The following is a 20,095-nucleotide window of genomic DNA, read 5'->3' as shown; positions in this document are numbered from 1 at the left end:
TAAGCGTTCTACCGCTGAGTTACACCACTAAGATTTTCTTTTTTTTTTTTTTTTTTTGGTATATCTACTATACAAATTAACAAGGTGGTGCCTGTAAAGAGACCACGCAGACAAGTGCTTAAGAAACACTGCCAAGAAGCAGCCGCCGAAGCGCCAAGTCTGTCAGAGTACTTTTCCACGGAATCGCGGTTCCCTTTGAGAATGATGCATCATGCCAGATCACTCCAAGGATGTCGGTCGCCGAGCGGAAACAAGAACTGATAGACCCGATCGTCCAGTGACGCAGTTATTATAATTCCATTCTGATACACTTGATAGCGTGCCACAGTCCCTGGACAAGCAAGAAGTTACAACAAGCTGCATATTCCGGACGACCTGTCTATCACCCGGCTCCCAGGCAACTAGCAGGAATAAAGCGCGCGCACTCGGCTCCCAAGTCTCTGGCCCCACGAACGCGCCTCCCCAGTGCTCCCCGCCCCCGACTCAGGCGCAGGCGCCGACGTCGGATCACGTGACCCAGACGCGCCGACAGCGGGGGCGGGCGGGGTCGAGTCGGCTCCGCAGCGCCGCGCAGGCGCCCCAGGGCCGCGCCGAGCCGAGCCCCTCCTGCTCCCTGGAGGAGTCAAAATGGCGGCCTGGGGAACCTGGAGCAGTCCCGGAGCCTGAGCCACTGACAGGAGAGGAGAGGGCGGCGGCGGCAGGAGGAGGATGGCCGCGGGTGCTGGCGCCGGTGTGGACGGTGGTGCTGGGGGCGGCGGCGGCGGAGGCGACGGCAGCGGTCCCAGCAGCAGCAGCGGGAGGAGCCTCCGGGGTGAGTGTCCCTCAGTCTCTGAAGCTGTGGAGCGCGGGGCGTCCGGGCGAGGAAGGGGCTCTCTCTGGGCGTGGGGCCCCGGGGCTGGGGCCGGGCCGCCGCGGGAGGCGCTGGGGCGCGGGGCGGGGAAGTCCGTCTGGACCCGCGGCGCGCCGGCGCCGGACTGGCCGGTCCCCGTGCGCTCCAAGGGGCGGGCCGGGCAGCGCGCCGCCGTCCCGGGGCAGAGGCTCGAGGTGTGGCGCTCGGGACGGGCGGGTGGCCCGAGGTGATCGCGGCGGCGGCGACCGGCTCGGCTTTGGGTTTCGGCTCTGGGCTCCGAGGGGCGGGACCCGCCGCTCCCAGGACACTGGGAAACCGCTCCGGAGCCTCGGGCGCCCGTTTACGCCGAACGGGGCAGCGACCTCCGGGGGTGGGCGTGAGGGCGGCCGGCCTGGGTTTGGGGAGGCGAGCAGGCCTTCCTCGCGCCGGCTGGTCTCAGGGGGCGAAGTTAGGTTGTCCGGTCAGCTACTGGTGGGGTGGGGGTAAAACTGGAGCTGAGCTTTGACAGGTAGGGAAACAATACAGACCGTCTGATAATGGAGAGGAGGCTGTGCTCTTTGGCGTACAGACCTGGCAGAAGCTGCCTTTTTCAGGGCCGAATCGTTTGCTGGGCCGTTTACAGCCTTATCGCCCCCAGGAAGAGAACTTTCTCACCGATTTTGGAGAAACTCTGAGGAATGTTGTTTCCGCTTTGAACTACAATAGCACCCCTTGACATACCAGCACAGATAATAAGTACTCTGAAGTGGGCCTACGGTAGTTCACAGGAGCCTGTTATCTTTACCAGCGCACTGTTTCCTCTACTGAAAACATCTTTTACTACGACGAGAAGGCTTCCCCCACCCCCCAGAATTACTTGGCTTTTTCAACAGAATCTTTTGTCTCTGAATAGCATCCACATCTTTCATGTTGCTGAAATAAGTTGTTTTCTTCCTGAAATGTGGACGAGAGATTTGAAATTGCTTTGTAAGAATCAGACATTTAAAGCAGCTACGATTAGACTTGCTTTGGAATTTTGGAGTCAGAAAAACCTTTAGAGATCTGGTGTGTTCTGTTTTAAAACTGGGACTCTAGGCCCAGAGAGGTGATTGAGTTGCTTTGGGTTTTACAGCTGGAAGGAGCAAGATCGAAACTAGAACCCAGGCTTCTCTGCGAGCCATTTAGAGAACTCTTCTCTACACCGCTGAGCTCAGTCTTCATTGATTGAATTCTTCACCACCACTACCAATTCCTTCCTAGGTCTCTGTGCAATGAAGTTGAAAGCAGAAATGAGAACTCTCTCCGATTCTGACCTTAAATAACCGATGAAGATCCCCACCTGAATTTAGTAAAAATGGAGTGACATTTAATTTGGAGTTTTCGTAGGCCCATGACTACATTTTCATCCAAATCTAGCATGGCTCCTCTTTGCATGAATTTAGTAAAGCCAATATTCTGTCCACAAAACCTAACTAGTGTATTGTTCTGTGTCCCAACACCAGCATTTAAGCAAGTTCTTTGTCTCAGACTCTTAATTTGGGGATTTAAAATACCTATGTTTGTTATACTGCCGACTTCTTGTCTTGTTGGACCACAGCAATTTTATTTGTAGTGTGTTACAGGCTAACCTTCAGAATTAAAATAAAACCAAATGATTCCGATTTCATATTCTAGTTCCTGAAACACATCCAAAATTATACAGGTGATTTTTGAAAGTCTCCTTTGTGGTTTGCATTACATTAGCTCTATGGGATGAAGGAAAGGAGTATAATATGTAGACTTTGCCCTCAGATTCTTGTTGGAAAGATAAGATGTACCCACATAAATCTAGAAGACAGCCTAGTTCTACTAATACAAAGAGTGCTGTGGGTGTTCAGGGTCGAGAAAGATTGAGGTTTCAGGAATATAAAGAACTTCCTGGAAGGATCGCAGGTTCAAAGCCAGCCCCAACAACTTAGTGAGCTCCTGTCTCATAATAAAAAAAAAAAAAAAAAAAAAAAAGGACTGGGAATGTAGCTCAGTGGTTAAGTGTCTCTGGGTTCAATCCCTGGTACCATTAAAAAAAAAAAAAAAAAAAAAAAAAAAGTTGGGAGAGAACTTCCTGGAACACTTGAGACTTAAACTAGCCAATGAAAATTTATAGAGAGGTTAGAGCAGTTACTTTGTGAGGGGTAGAACCTGACTATAAATTGAAGATTAGTTTTGGGGAGGAGAATAGAGGGAAACTAAGATGAATTTCCTTTGGAGAATATTTTTCTTGGAAGATATCTGCTTGTAGAGGGGTTTGAATGCTGAATTGAGATTTGGATTTTTATTCCCTGTGTAAGATATAGAGAACCTTTGAAAGTTTGGAGACCAGAGATTAATGTGATAACCAGCAAAGTGAACCTGTCAATGATCTGCAGGTTGAGTTAGAATGAGGAGAGAATGGAATTAACTGGGGAAGACAATAGCTGGCTGTCGAGTTACTTACCTATGAGTAGATGAGATCCTAAACTAGGGTAAAGTCAGTGGGAGGGATTGTATAGCAAGTATTTGTGTGTGCACACGTGAGTACTTTGGCAAAACACACATAACACATAACAATTTACCGTCTTAGCCACTGAAAGTTGTACAGTTCTATGGCATTTACACATTCACATCACTATGCAACCATTACCCTCATTCATCTGCAAAACCCTTTTTTAAAAAATTTTGTGCATGGGGCTAAGCATGGACTCTGTGACTGAATTATACTTCCAGCCCCTATCTACAGGCTTCTTTCTATCTTAAACTGAAATATCTGTACTCTTTAAACATTTTGTGACTCCTAGCCCCCGACAACCACCATTCTAACCTCTACTCTAGGTATCACATGTAAGTGGAATCATGGAATCATGAGTATTTGTCCTTTTGTGATTGGTTTTTTTAACATCACGTCTTCAAGTTCCATCCATGTTGTACCATGTATCAGAATTTCCTTTTGGGGGGTGGGGGTACTGGGAATTGAACCCAGGAACACTTAACCACTGAGCTACATCGACAGCCCTTTTATATATTTTATTTAGAGACAGGGTCTTGGTGAGTTGCTTAGCGCCTGGCTAAGTTGCTGAGGCTGGCTTTGCACTCCTGATCCTCCTGCCTCAGCCTCCGGAGACTCTGGGATTATAGGCATGCACCACCACACCCAACTCCTTCCCTTTTAAGGATGAATGGTATACACTACATTTTATTTTTCCATTTGCCCTTGAGGACACTTGAATTGCTTCTACCTTAGTGTATTATGGTGCTATGAACATGGGTATAAAAATACCTGTTCAAGACCCTGTTTTAGCTGGGCACAGTGGCACACATCTGTAATACCAGTGGCTTGGCAGACTAGGCAGGAGGATGGTGAGTTCAAAGCCAGCCTTATCTACTTAGCGATACCCTATCTCTAAATAAAATATTTTTTAAAAAAGGGCTAGGGATGAAGCTGGGTGGTTAAGTGCCCCTAGGTTCAATCCCGGGTACCAAAAACAACAACAACAAAAAACCCCAACCAACAAAAGACCCTGTTTTCATTTCTCTGGGGTATAATTCCAGGGAAGTTTTACCATTCCTACCAACAGTGCATAAGAATTCCACTCTAGCCACATGGTGGCCAACTCTCTCTCTTTTTTTTTTTCCTTTTTGATAAGCCATTCTAATGAGTGTGAAGTGGTATCTCACTATGGTTTTGATCTGCATTTCAGTAATGATTAGTGGTGTTGAGCATCTTTTCATGTATTTATTACTTTTTTGTATATCTCCTTTGGAAAAATAATTTTTTGCCCATTTTAAAATCACATTGTTTAGTTGTTATTGTTGTAGGAATTCTTTGTCTTTTCTGAGTTTCAGTCCATTATCGGATATGATTTGCAGCAGATGTTTTCTTCTAACCTATGGGTTGCCTTTTTACCATCTTCTGATGTGCAAAAGTTTTTAATTTTGGCAAGTCCTACTTCTTAGTTTTTCTTTTGTTGCTTATGCTTTTGGTGTCACATCCAAGAAATCATTGCCAAATCCAATGCCATGAAGCTTTTCCCTTTTGTTTTCTTTTAAGAGTTTTATAGTTGTCAAAGGCCTTCCATTTAGGTCTATATGTATGGATATCAAGTACACCCAATACTGTTTATTTAAAAAAAAAGTTTTCTAATTGAATGGTCTTGGCATACTTATTGAAAATCTTTTGAGGGACTGGAGATGTTGCTCAGTGGTAGTGCATTTGCCTAACATAGGCTAGGACCTGGTTCAATCTCTAGCATTAAAAAAAAAAAAAAAAGATGAAGAAGAAAGAACAGTCATTTGACCATAAGTGCAAGGGCTTATTTCTGAGATCTCTGTTCTGTTGCACTGATCTGTATGTCTGTCTGTATGCCAAAACCACACTTTTAATTACTGTGGCATTATATAAATATTCAAATTATTAAGTGCAAGACCTGCACTTTGCTCTTCTTTTTCAAGACTCTTTTGCTATTTGGGAATCCCTTGATATACCATATGAATTATAAGATAGCTTTTTTTTAATTCTAAAAAAAAAAGGTATTGGGATTTTGTTAGGAATTAAATATGTAGATTTCATTGGGTAGTATTAACATTTAAATATTATTAAATATTCCAGTGCATCAACCCTGGATGTCTTTCCATTTATTAGTGTTTTTAACTTTACCATCTTTTTTTTAAAATATTTATTTACTTATTATTTATTTTTTGGCTGCTAGGGATCAAACCCAGGACCTTGTGCTTAAAAGGCAAGCACTCTACCGACTGAGCTATCTCCCCAGCCCCCTAACTTTACCATCTTGCTCTTCTCTTTACACCATACTAATTTTCGACATCATTTTCATTATAGGACATGTACTGCCCAAAGCAAGTACCTTCAGTGACGTTTTATGAAACGTTTTCAGTAGAAGAGTTTTTTTTTTTGTTTTTTTTTTTGCGGTGCTAGGGAAGTAGAAGAGTTTTTAATCTCCTTGGTTAAGTTTCTTATTTCGTTAATTTTTAATGCCGTTGTAAATAGGACTATTTTCTTAATTTTTCTTTTGGATTGTTTATTGTTAGTGCTTAAGAATACAACTCTTTTTTTCTGTTGATTTTGTATCCTGCAACTTTGCTGAATTTGTTTATTAGTTCTAACAATTTTTTGTGGAATCTTTAGTTTTCTTACATATAAAATTATGTATTCTATAAACAGAATTAATTTACTACTTCCTTTCTAATTTGGATGCCTTTTATTTCTTTTTCCTTCCCTGATTGCTCAGCTAGGATTTGCAGTACTGTGTTGACTTGAAGTGATTAAAACAGGCACTTTGGCTTGTTCCATTGAGGGAAGCTTTTCCATATTTTTACCGTTGAAGATGTTAGCATGAATTTTTCATGTATGACATTTATTAGTTGAAACACTTTTCTTATATTCAGGATTCATTGAGTGTTTGAAAAAATCATTTGTGGGTACTGAAAGAGAGCTTCTTGCTTGGTGAATAAGAAAATCTGGTGTCATTGGCAGAATGATATCTTCTTACCAAGTTGATTTGATATTTTTTTTAAACACATTTTCAACCCTGTTTTGCTGAAGCAAAATACTGTAGTTATTCAGTGGGGAAGACTGATATTAACCAAATAGTCATACAGATGTATGCCTGAATAACTCCAGTTCACCTTTGCTTGTAACAGTGTTCATCTAGTACACCATGAGTACTAGAGTATTGAGTATTGAGTCAAGAAACAGAAGACCAGTAAATTAAAAAGCATATAGTTTGTTTCTTTAATGGAAAAAATGCCTATTTTAAACCATATATCTTCCCTATTAACCCACTCTTGGTACAGTGGTAATAAAGCAAAGTCAAACTTATCCATTCTGGATCAAAATAGTCACCTTAGAGACTTTTTCTAAAACAGGTATCTTTTTTAAAGTGAGTTTTTCCTTAAGTTGATGCAAGTAGAAGTCAGCTATCAGAATGCAACATTTCAAAGGGAGATGACTTAGAAGAAACTTTTCTAGTGCTTGTTGACTCCAAGTTTATAATGAAATACAAACATTCTGTACTTAATTTACTTGCAAAGCATTAAACAAATATTCAATGCAAGTTTTAGTGGTTTTAGTTTTTTTTATTTTAAAACATCTGAGTCTATAAATTTGATGTTTCAAATTGAGCCAGATATTCTTATTATCTCAAATAAACTTTAGAAACATAGTGCTCTAACTTTTAAAAATTACTCTGAAGTCCATGTCACAATATGACATTATATGAACTAGAATAAATAGGAATCACTGTAACACAGAGGAATCCTTTAAGCTACAGGATTCAAAACAGTTTTCTTTTTCGATCATTCTTGGGATTTTTAGCTATAATTGTGATATAATAGAACACTGGCCTGGAATTAGACCTCCATTCAGTTTGTGAATGTAGGTTAACCTATCTGAAGCCTAATTTCCTCACCTGTTAAATAGGTATAGAAATGTCTTTCTTAGCTTTTTCCACCTTGTATTTTTTTATTCCATCTTTTTCCTCTCCTTTACAGTAACCTTACTACTCTGGACTATTTATTGAACAGCCTATCAGCTGAATCTCTGCCACTCTCCCTCTGAATATTCTTTGTATTGCTACCAGAGCCCAGTTGGAGCATGTTACTTCTACTTTAAAAACCTGTTAACTTCCTGTTGTGTGTGGGATAAAGTCCAAACTCAAAATTTGTAAACGGAGTCCAACCCTAGATTTTCTATCACTCAAGCCACATGAAACTTTCTTATTCCCTGTGTTGTGTTTTCCATGTTTATCCCAGTACTTGAAATTTGCTTTGTTCTTTGTCATCAACTCTTTGACTGCCTATCTAGTATCTATTTTCCTAACAGAAATATGCATTTGTTCACACACAGGAGGTTTGGAGAAGGTGATTCATTACCAACTCCAGGGGTTGATTTTTGACCAATTAGCTCATGGCATTTTCTTGTAAACTGTTATTTGTCTCAGTAATTTGAAGGGGAAAAAGTCATCATTTATGGGGGAAAGACTTGTTTCCCTTCTTCTTTCAGAACAAGACAACATAAGGCCCCTATTACTCCTGACAACTGTGACCACAGGGAATTTTCCCTGAAGATGACAGAGCAGAGAGGTTGAAGGAATCTGGGTCCTTGATAACATTATTCAGTCACATACTGTAGTGAGTTTGGAGTCTTCCCTACAAGACTTCTCATGAAAGATAAATTTCTTATTGATTATGCCAGTTCTTTGGAATTGTTTGCCATCAGATCTGGCAGTTACAGTGCCTTTTATTCTTCAAAATCTCATTGATTCCTTTACCAGTTGTTTTTCAGCCTGTTGGTACTTTGGACCTGTCTTATAGGCCATATTGTGATATATTATAATCACTTGCTTGTACGTCTGATCCCTCTACGTGACAGTATTCTTTGAACTACAGGATGTACTACAGTGTCTGGTGCATAATAGATATACACTAAGTCCATTGTTAGGATGAAATAATAACATGAAAGAGTGCTGCATAAGCAATTTTAAAATGAACATGAGGTACGTTATTGTCTTTGAACTGGAAATGGAGAAATCAGTTAAACCTGGCATTGTTCTTGGCTCACCCTTCATTATCGTCCAGACAGTTCCTCTTAGTAAAAAATTTGAGCTGCCTCTAACCATTGTCCCTTATGGAAGGAGTGGTAATGAATTGTGCTATTATTGTGCTATTTTTCTCCCTTCCTCCTTTAAGGATTTTTTCTTTTCTTTTTTTTTAACCAGTATTGAACCCAGGGGCACTAAACTACTAAGCTACATACCCAGCCCTATTTTGTATTTTTTTTTGAGTTAAAGACTCACTAAATTGCTGAGACTGGCTTTGAACTTGGGATCTATAATCCCAGCCTATGGGATTATAGGTGTGAGCCATTGAGCCCAGCTAGGGGAATTCTGTATGCCAGAAGTAACTTCAAGTATAATGTGTCATCTTAAAAATTATAGATAAAATTTTTGATTGACATAATGTACATATTTATGAGGTACAATGTGATGTTTTGATTTATATATATATTGATAGTATGTGTCTTTTTCTCCCATGTTTTGAAATTATATTGAGTCTATTTTAACCGGGATTCCTTGTGAATTATTTGTTAGAGAAGAATTCTATAATATGCTTTATAAGACGTAATTATTCTTGTCTTAAACTTTCCAAAAATACATTTTGCTTGCTTGAGACTAGACATGAGAATTTTCTTGTAGGCAAAGAGCTTTGTGGCAGAACTAGATAAGTGTGTAGCAAATGTTAGTAATGGCTAATGACAGAGAACTCTCATTATAGCCTTAATTATAGTCATAGTTCTGTCACATGGTTCAGCAACAATGTCTGACAAGAGCGGAAGAATGGAAAAGGAGAGTTAACATTTGTAGACTCTGCGTACTTCACCATGTTTGATCAAATAACTTTCATAGTAATTTTTAAAACAACAAAGTTATTTTTAAAACAAGGAAAAGGGGAATTAGAATATACCTTTTAGAAATTTTTAATGTATTGTGGATGATTGTGAAAAGATTTGTTATATTTGTCTATGAACATCTACTTGTTAGGTTTTTACTTTTACTAAGGCACAGTTAATGCTATTCCATGTGCCTTAGTTTCCACATCTGTAAAAGGAGTAGTATTACTCTCCTCTAGGTTTCTCATTTGACTAAATAAGGTGATCTATGTAAAAAGATTTAATGTGACACATGGAACAAAGATACCTAGACACTTCCTTTTTGTCCTTCACCTTTACAAAATTATGCAAATGTCTTGATGCTGTTAGGATTTCAGATTTTGAGGGATCGAGCCAAGATCTCTGCTGTATTTTGCATGCATTCTTCGTCTATGGGCTTATTCTTTCTTTTTCTTTTTCTTTTTTTTTTTTTTTAGCCATGTAGAAGATAAATTCCAGTGCCTCACACATGCTAGACAGGCACGCTATCACTAACCTATGCCCCCAGCATTGTTGATTTTTAAATAACAAAAAGATTGTCCAATGCAATGAAGAAAAAAGATTGTCACTTAATTCAAGCAATAGTATTAATTTTTAAAAAACAAAACAACTCTTCCGAGTCCTTGTCATGGAACATATGACTCATGTCTAAATACTGCTGTATCCCCTGCATACTGCACTCTATATGGAATTCTTTATTTCCTCACAGTAACAGGTTTTGTTCTGTCCTTGGGCCCTCACATAGTTTCCTCTGCTGTTTGGAACATTGTTTTGGCATCCCATCACCAAAAAAAGGGAAAAGTTCAAATTTGTTATTATCAATCTTAGGTATCACCTCAGATGTCATTTTCTCAAAAACACTATAAAGTGGGCACTTTTATTTTCAGACACAAGGAAAATATTTTCCCAAGATCATATAATTTAGAAATGGCTGAGCCAGATCCCAGCTAGGCAGTTTGGTTCCATCTGCACTTCCCCTTATAATCACCTGTTTATTGATTAGCCCCATTAGATTTTAAACACTTTTAAAAACAAAAATTAGACCTGTCCTGTTTGTATCCCCTTTTGGATAGCATATAATAGGCATTCATAAAATATTTAAATGAATCAATAAATCCTTTATTTGAGAGCAGAAAGAGTGGTGGGTTTTTGTTTATTTAGTCCAGAGATTGAACCCAGGGGCACTTAACCACTGAGCCCCATATATATATATATTTAGTAGTAGGTGGATCCAATACCTTTATTTTTATGTGGTACTAAGGGTCGAACCCAAGGCCTCCTGCGTGCTAGGCTGGCGCTTTACCACTGAACCATAACCCCAGGCCCCCCAGCCCTTTTTTATATTTTTATTTTTAGTAGGGTCTCACTGAGTTGCTTAGGACCTCACTGAGTTGCTGAGGCTGGCTTTGAACTCACAATCTTCCTGTCTCCACCTCTCAAGCTGCTGCAATTACAGGTGTACACCGTCATGCCTACATTTTGTTTGTAGAATCTTTATTTTAGCAGAGGCGGTGGGGCGGGAGTCTCATTATGTTGCCCACATTAGCCCAGATCTCCTGAGCAAGTAGTCCTCCTGCCTAAGCTTCCCATACAACTAGGACTATAGGTGTATCAGTCAGTAGTTTTTCCATGATTATTTGACACCAAGTCAAATTTTTATGATCAGTTGGATTATGATTTTGGAATAAATGTATCATCCACCATAGTGTTAACTCCATTTTTATGTAATCACTTAACTCCTTTTTCCCCTATGTAGCATTATCACCTTGCAACTTGGTGTTTCAAGCCGGGCATGGTGGTGAACTCCTGTAATACCGCCAACTCAGAAGGCTGAAGGCAACTTAGTGAGGTCCTAAGCAACTTAGCAAGACCCGGTCTCAAAATAAAAAGGGTTAGGGATGTGGTTCAGGGGTTAAGTGCCCCTGGGTTCAGACCTTAGTACCAGAAAACCAACCAACCAACCTGGTGTTTTGTAGGCTTCCTTTTCCCATTGTCCCTCTGTGAACTACTAAATCACAGGTCATTTGTGATAAGTTTCCAAAGGGCACAAAGGAAATTTTATAAAATTAAGTGAATAGACTCTGATCATTAATATCTGTTAAGCTCCAAACCACCCTCTCTCCTCCGCCATCAGTACTGGGGATTGAACCCAGTGGTGCTGTACCACTGACCTACATCTCCAGTCCTTTCGTTTTTTATTTTGAGACAGTGTCTCACTAAATTGCCCACTCTGGCTTCATATTTGCAGTCTTCTTGCCTCAACCTCCTGGGTTACTGGGATCATAGGCATGCACCACCACACCTTCTAATGGATATGATTTCTGTGTGTTCATAGAATTCTTTTTTTTAAAAAAAGTCATATTTATTGGTAAGTAGCATAATAGCATTGTCTTTACTCCTTCCTTTCTTCCCTCCCTCCAAATAAAGCCTGGAAGCTGCTTCTAGCATCATGCTGTAATTCTCAATCAAGTTGCCAGAAGTCTTCCTCCACCAGGCATGTTCTTTCTTTACCAAAGGTTGCTTCTTTGGTTCATTTCTCTCTCTAGCTCTTGCTCTCTTCTGCATCCCTGACTCTTGTGGTACAGGGTTCTCAGCCTTAGCACTATTGATATTTTGGGTCAAATAATTCTTTGTCGTGGGTGACTACCTCTTGCCTTAGCATCATCCTTGACCTTGAGCCATTAGGTGCCAGTAGCACCCCTGTCCCCAATTGTAACAACCAAAAATGTCTCCAGACATTTTAAAATGTCCATGGGGAGCAAGGTCATCCCATTTGAAAATGACAGTATAAACATATCATTTATATTCGGTTGCTAATTTGTTTTAATATCTTCCTTTCCCTCACACATATCTTCTCAGAGTTCCACATCCATCTCTACTATTGTCTTACATCTCTGTACCTTTTGCAGTCATACTTCTAAAAAGGAACCAAAACATCTCTCTCCAAGTCAAGTTTTTACTTCCAGTTGTTTCCTCCCTTGAATTGTATGAAAATACCTTCTAATTTACCTTTCTGACTGCTACATTTTGTTTCTTGATCAACTGTAGTAGAAGAACAATAGCATTTTCTTTGCTCCTTTCATCCCTTCCTTCATCCCTCCCTCCTTCCTTTCCAGTTCCTTCCTTCCATCCCTTTCCTTTTATCTTCTGGGATCTGGCTGTGTTGCCCAGTTTGGCCTAAAACTCAACCACCTCAGTAGCCGATTTTGCAGGTGTATGTCGCCATACCCAGGTGAGTCTTTCTTTCTTTCTTCTTTTTTTTTTTTTCCTTTGTTTTTCATTTTTTCTTTTGGTCTCTAATCAACTCTCAAGCTTTCCATTCTTGCCTTGTTTCCTTGTATTCACATTTTTTAAAAAATTTAACTTTATTGTAACAGAACATGAGTTCTACACTCTTTTTAACAAAACTTTTAAGCGTACAATACATTATTATTGACTGGGTACAGTTTTGTGCAGCAGATCTAGAGTTTATTCTTGCTTACCTGAAACTTTGTTGACTAAAAATTCCTCATTTTCCCCACTCCTGCCCCTGACAGTCACCACTCCACTTTGATTATTTGAATTTGACTGTTGTAGTCACTAATCAGTCTGCGTAGTGACCAGGCCTAGATAGATATCTCACATAGATGGATTTATATAATATTTGTCTTTCTGTGACTGCCTTATTTCACTTAGCATAAGGTCTTAAAATTTAATCTGTTTTCAGATGTTTCCATCTTTTAAGGCTGAATAGTATTCTATTTTAAGTATATACCACATTTTCTTTGCCCATCTGTTAATGTACATTTAGGTTGTTTCCACATCTTGACTGTTGTGGTACCTGTTCTTAAACTGTTCTCTCTATTGAAAATGCCTTTAGGTAGCTCAGTGGTAGAATGCTTGCCTAGCATATGTGAATTCATGGCACTGAATTCTATCCTCTGCACCACATAATAAATAACTAAAGATATTGTGTCCACCTGCAACTAAAAAAAAAAAATCTGTTAAAAAATGCCTCTATCTTCACTTCTTCATGTTTAAATTTTGACATTGTTTAAGGATCAACTCAAACCGGCACAGTGACTCACATATGAAATACATCCTATAAGCGATTTTTTTTTTTCTTTTTTTTTTTTTTTTTTTTTTTTGGTCAAAACTAACAATACCTGTTTAAGTGTCTTGCCCTTAGATGGTCTTCACATAGTTTTTGAAGAAAGAACAAGTTAGTAGCAGTAGAGCAAAAAGGATTTAGTAAAAACAGTGATGACCTGAGAGTTTGTTAAAGGTAAGAGAAAAAGGAAAAATGAATAAAATTCAAAACTTAAAAAGAAATTCTTTATACACTCTCCTTTATTAGCTTCTGATATGGGCCTTTCCTGATTTCATTCTCTATTTAATACCTTGTTTATTAATAAAGAACTGTTATGAGCCAGATACTCTCAAGGGTCCTTGGAACATGTACTTACTGAAATAAGGCACCATTCTAGTACCCTTGGGAATTTAATCTGTTGAGGACATAGAAATTTTAATAACTTAACCTCACAGGTGACAAGTATTAAAATATAACTGTGTCTAAAACTTGGTGGTAGCATAGAGGAAAGGGATAAATTCTTGGCTTGAACTAAACCCTGTTTATGTGCTATTTCTTATATGCAGTCTATCCGGGTCACTACCTACCTTGGTTAGTGTTTTCCACATTTTCCTTTGCTGACTTTTCTTCCTTTTCAGTCCTCAAGATTATCAGCATTTCCTGTGGCCTACCACTTAGTTTTTGGTTCATTCTTCAGTGTTCTTTCTTTAGGAAATAGATTTGGTTTCAAGGCTTTATCTGGAACTTCGAAATTTGTACTAGCTCTAACAAAAAAATATGTATGTGGAAATAATATTCATAAAAGAAATACATTAAACATTTAAATTTAACTAACTTTTAATAGCAGTATTTTAAACTGTTACTACAACACTACACTGTCAATGAGACAGAACATGGTAAGCATTCCAAAAGTCCCCCTCATGCCCCTTCCCAGCCATCTTCTTCCTTCTCTTAAGGGTAACCAATATTCTGATTTTTATTTATTTATTTATTTATTTATTTATTTATTTATTTTGGGAGGGTGACTGGAGATTGAACTCAGGGCACTCAACCACTAAGTCACATCCCCAACCCTTTTTTGTATGTTATTTAGAGACAGGGTCTCTTGGATTTGCTTAGTGCCTCCCTTTTGCTGAGGCTCGTTTTGAATTCGAGATCCTCCTGCCTCAGCCTCAGCCTCCCAAGCTGCTGGGATTACAGGTGTGGGCCACCTTACCCAGACCTGATTTGTAATTTTACAAAAATAGTTATATCCTGAATCCAGATGATAGAAATAGAGGAAGACTGTCGCCGCCCGTGGCAACAATTGCGCAGGTATTTATCGGAGGGGCCTGGAAATAAACTATTTTTCCTATATTCACTAATTTATAGAGGAAGAGAGACTTAGAGAGAAAGATAGACTTTGCTTAAAGGAAGAGAAACTTTGCTTATCAGGAAGAGAGACTTTGCTTAGAGGAAGAGAATTGCTTAGAGGAAGAGAAACTTTGCTTAGAGAGAAAGTTTTAGAGAAAGAGGCTTGTACGCTTATCAGAGATCTATTTTTTCTTAGTTCTGCTGCTGCTTCTTAAAGGTGCGTACTGCATTCTGTGAACTAAGGGTGTGTCTATCTGAGGTGCTTCTTTTCAGAGGTGTTTTCTATCTGCTTGCCGCTTCTTCTTCTTCCTTTCTGCTAGTGGCTTCTACTCTGCTTCTTTCTGCTAGCTGCTGCTCTTTACTGTCGCACTCCCGCCCACTGCCCGCTTATATTCCCTCCAGGAGGTGGAGGGCAGGGCCACGCCAGTTGCAATCAGGCGAGGAGCCAGATGCCCCATCACGGCAAGGGTTAAAATGAGCAGGCCCAAGCAGGTGTGCTTGGGAACGCCTGTGCACGCATTGTGCGCGTGGACTTAACTGAATACGGCCAGTGATAAATCACCTGAGTGCGCTTATGTCAATTAACCTCCTCACTGCCGATGTGATCAGGCGCCGTTCTGGCTGGCACAGCCCCAACAGAAGACATTTCATGGTATACCATTTTGTGTTGAAATAACCAAGGCCAAATCCAGGGTTAGAATTCATTGGGAGGAGTCAGTATGGAGTTAAGTATGATTCATGCTTAAGAGTTATTAGAAGAGCAAAGGGATACAAAGGGAGAAGGCATAGGGCAAAATCCAGAGGAAACTGTAGGTCAGGGTCACACAGGACACATTCAGTTCTTCTGACCAGGCACATGATAAGCTGTATGAAGTGTTGTCTACCAGGGAAATTCATTAGCATCTTAGTGGACTGGTTTTTATTGTGTTCTGTGTAAGAACCCAGAAACCACTCCGGACGCGGGAACTCACATAAGAGAGTTTATTAAGCAAACAGGCAGAGTGTCTCCCTGCAGGGTAAGAGAGAAAATGAGAGGAAAAGAGAGAGAGAATGCGTGCAAGAGAGAGTGAAAACCAGGAGGAGAGAGAGAGAAAATGGCGGGGCAGCCATTCTTAAGCAGTTCAATTCCGCGGGCTAACAGGTGACCAATAATGGAGAAGGATACCTGCAAGCTGACTGATGAACCAATAGCTAGCTAGGATGTTCGCAGATAAATTGGATGTAAATTGGGAGGCGGGGAAATGACTGCAGCCTAAAGGGCGGAGGAGCAACTTCATATTATATTATATTATTCTGGTCACGGGGCAACTTCTACCTAACTTCAAGGCTTCCAAAAGGAAAGCAGGTATTCAGCATACACCTATTGCTTGCCCATACTGTTTAGGCACAGTAATTTACCCTTATCATATAGGAAATGGTGAGAACACTCAAAATCCACATTCCCAGAGAATTGCCAGGGCCGACCTTGCAAGCAGGCCTTTCTAAGCATAGCAGTCTTAGGCCGGCTTTGCTATCTCTGTTCTACACAGTACTTTAAAACAAATTTTTAAGTAAAACAAACAATTTTTATATAATTTTCTTTTAAAAATGTAGCCTCATTAGCTCAGTGCATACCTTTCTTACTTTATACCTTAACTTCTATAATACGATTGAACATATTCCATGGAACACCATACATGACTAGTATTGTTTTTTTCTCATAAGGGTTTCCACAGTTAATTTTGGAACGGCTGCGGAAATTCACTTAACCTGGCTTCTGCCTTTCTGTCCTGCCTTATCTCACATTCTTCCCTCCACCCTCTTTGCTTACTCTGCACCAGTCACCTTGACTTTCTATTTCTAGCATTTGCTAAACTGGTTTACTCTGCTGGGTACAGTAGCACACCCCTTTAATCCCAGTGATCAGGAGGCTGTGGATAATAAGTTCAGGGCCAACCTGAAAACTCAGCAAGTCCCTGTGTCAAAATAAAGAATAAAAAGGGCTGGGGAAGGGCTGGTAGAGCACTGTGGTGTGTGAAGGGTGACTGGTTTACTGTACCTTAACTCCTCAGCATCACACCTCTGTCAGTAAATCATCTCTGTTCATTCTTTCTGATAGCAGTCCATACTTTTCATGGTATTTGTTCCAGTGTTTGGCTTCGTTTATGTATTGTTTAAATGTTCATTTCTCTCACTTGACTGTAGGAACATAAGAACCAAGACTTACTATTCACCACTGTAACCCCTGGCACTCAGCACAGTGCTGGACACATAGTTGCTACTCATATATTTAATGAATGATGCTATAAAACTAGACTGAAGTAAGTGATTTTCCCAAATTCACCAGGATTCCATTTTTGTTTTCTTTTTGGGGGTTGTTTTTTATTTTTATTTTTTGCTCATTGAAGTTATCTGCTGAGGGAGGTGAATGAGCAAAAGGCTGGAAAAAATTTGGAATAGCTATAGAAGGAAATTCAAAAATAGTTAAATGAGATTTTAAGATCTAATGCAAATAGTGGCCATCTCTCTAATACAAAAATTGAAGCTTAATTATGAATTTGATAAAATCTGAATTATCTATATAGGCGATTTCTCAATTTTCCACAGCAAAATTATGATCCTTTTACCATTTTGAATATGAAATGTCCCTCCATCTGCTAATTAGTGTGTTAAGAGAAAGCACAAAATTTTTACTATTCTGTTCATGCATTCAGCTAAGTTCGTTGCGCACTTGCTATATGCACCACACAAAGTTCTGGCTCTGTAGATACAATGGTGAAAAAAAACAAAAAGTCCTGACTTGTATAGTTTACGGTGGAGAAAGGAAAAGGAAGAACAGAAAATAAGAAGGTGGTAATCCCAAGATGGTTCCTGGCTCAACTTCCCACAGATCATTGAGTCTCACTGAGTTGTCCATGCAGACCTCAGTGTTGTGATCTTCTAGTCTCAGGTTCCCAAGTAGCTGGAACTACAGATTTCCTAAGGGTGGAGATGCTGTCTTATTTTTTTGTGTGTCTGCAGTATGCCAGGCATGATGATTAGGTTAAAATTGTTCACTAAGTCTGTTGATGTCAATTTCCGACCCTTGTAAGTAGGGATCTTCTAGGAAATAGCTTCAGATACTTCCACATTCTCATTCTATTCCATGGGGACAGGTGGTAGGTGAAAAGGACTTCTCAATTATCAACATGTTCACCTCTGTACATGAATTATAGTGCTGAATTCCTGTCAAGTTTTGTCAGATTTCTTAAGGATGGGGTTGGCTTTGAAACTGCAGTATCTGAAATAGTGCTACCTATGTAGAAATTGTTCATCAAATACTGTTGATGTGAAGGTTGGGCAGTGAAAATAGAAATCTTCCAGCAAAATACTCACAACATGCCCATTTTCACTGTTTCTTTATAGAAGTGCAGATTTGTGAGGGATTTTGTGGTATATATCCTGCACCCACATGGCCTTTATTCAACTCATCTCCCACCACTTACTAGCTGGGTGAACATGTTATTCTCATGTAATTAATTACTTCTGCCTCAGTTTAAATCATGAGTAAAAGGAGATTGGATAGTACTTTTCTGCTATTACTGGAGTCTGCTTGACCTACAGGAAGCACTATAGGAGTGTTAGTTATTGGTTTATTATTTGTCACTATCTAACCTTGGCTTGGGAGATTTAATTAGTATATTAAAGATTTCTAAGCTTAGAGAAGAAACTCTTATCATAAGATTGGCCTTGTTTGTCCAATCTTGGATATTGGTAGTATTATAGTTTCAGGGGTGTGTGCGTGTGTGTGGTTTTTTTTTCCCCCACTTTCTAATTTCTCCAGCAATACATTTAGATATTTTTACATTCACAAGCCCTTCCAGGAAAGTACATAGACAGCTGGTAGGGCCTCCTTCTCATTTATCTGTAGTAATAAATGCCACATTTTGTTTTCATTTTTTCCCAGATGTACGTACTAGAAAAAATAGTCCCACCATTTCGTTAGTGCTGGGGCATCTTTTACATAAATGTCCCTTACAAATTATTCAGTCAAGTCTAAAAGATGTTTAGCTGCTGGGGAGTAAGAACCACATCAAGTGTCCTTCAGTTAATCTTTCTTGTATATCCAGAAATGTGTGGGTATAAAGTTAAAGTTAAGTAAAACTTTAAAAAAATCAGATGAAAATAATATGAACCCTGCTGTGCTCAGTGGCACACCCCTGGAATCCCAGTGACTGGGGAGACTGAGGCAGAAAGATTGCAAGTTCAAGGCCAACCTCAGCAACCTGGCAAAGCCCTGTCTCAAAATAGAAAGGGGTGGGGATGTGGCTCAATGATTAAGTGCCCCTGGGTTCAGTCCCTGGTACCAAAAAATATATAGTTAAAAAAAAAATAATTTGAATCCCTGAGGTATAGTTACGACAAAGTACTTTACCACTACTTGGCATAGTGTTTTTTTTTCATCTGACCCTTGTCGGTCTTTATGTATTTTCCATTTTGTAATCAGAGAACAGAAAGACATTAACAAAAGCTTAGGGAAAGCAGTTTAGAAATGGTTTGGGTAGTACTCTAGAGGTCAGGCCTATTGATGACTGAAGAAATACCTGTTGTACAAATGACAGAGGAAGAGCTGTCAGTGAAGCACAGAGGTCTCAGGAAGTTCATTGGAGGGCAAACTGAACATCATGCATTTCTGTGGCTACTCAAAGCATCCTCCAGGTATTTCGGAAATCTATCCATCTCATTTCCCAGCAACACCAGGTAATTGAGTTATAATCATATTTAGGGTTTAATAAAAATCTTTAAAATGGTACACCTAAGTAAGAGTAATTGTGCTATAAACTAATATGAACTTTCTGCTCTGATTAGTGTTTACCCTCTTAATCTAACTTGGAGATTTTAACACAAATTAAAAGAATTTTATCAAATATTGTCCTAACTCCTTACATATTTACATATAAATTTGTTTTCTGATACAGAAACGTTTATGGCAAGAAACATGAAACCTAGAAGTTGAAAAGGGAGAAGACTGACAGTATTGACTATTTAAAAAACTAAACATTTATAACAAAAGCCGTAATAGTTTTAACAGGTTAATTTGAATGTTCTCTTGATATTTTCACCTTAATATAGAAAGTGTTGCAAATCAATAAAAAGAACAGCCAGATAGAAAAAAATGGACAAAAATTATAAAGCGATAAAGGGACTAATGAGATTGGATGTCCTAAATACTAAATAATTTAAATAACAATGGCATTATTTTTCATCTATCAGATTGCAGAAGTTAGTAATGCGCAGCATTTTGTACATTTTCACAAAAGGTGCTAGAAGTATAAATTGTTCCTTTTCTGACAGTGCAGCTCAGAACTAGAAATATAGATGCGTTTTAATCTAGTAATCATACTTTTTGAAATTTATTCTAATAAGG

The 20,095-nt window shown here is 39.3% G+C and overlaps 1 protein-coding gene across 2 annotated transcripts in view; it reads left to right on the top strand.

Annotated features, from left to right (window-relative positions):
* The first annotated feature begins 566 nt into the window (after positions 1–566).
* Btbd7 (BTB domain containing 7) overlaps positions 567–20,095 on the top strand; it is a 107,876-nt gene continuing 88,347 nt past the window's right edge. For both annotated transcript variants that reach the window (XM_047538604.1, XM_047538605.1), the window contains exon 1: positions 567–811. The gene's annotated coding sequence lies outside the window, so the exon portion shown is untranslated. The remainder of the gene's footprint in view (positions 812–20,095) is intronic.

This window comes from Sciurus carolinensis, chromosome 2 (genome assembly GCF_902686445.1).
Source record: "Sciurus carolinensis chromosome 2, mSciCar1.2, whole genome shotgun sequence".
Lineage (NCBI taxonomy): Eukaryota > Metazoa > Chordata > Mammalia > Rodentia > Sciuridae > Sciurus > Sciurus carolinensis.
This window is presented reverse-complemented; position numbering and strand designations above follow the sequence as displayed.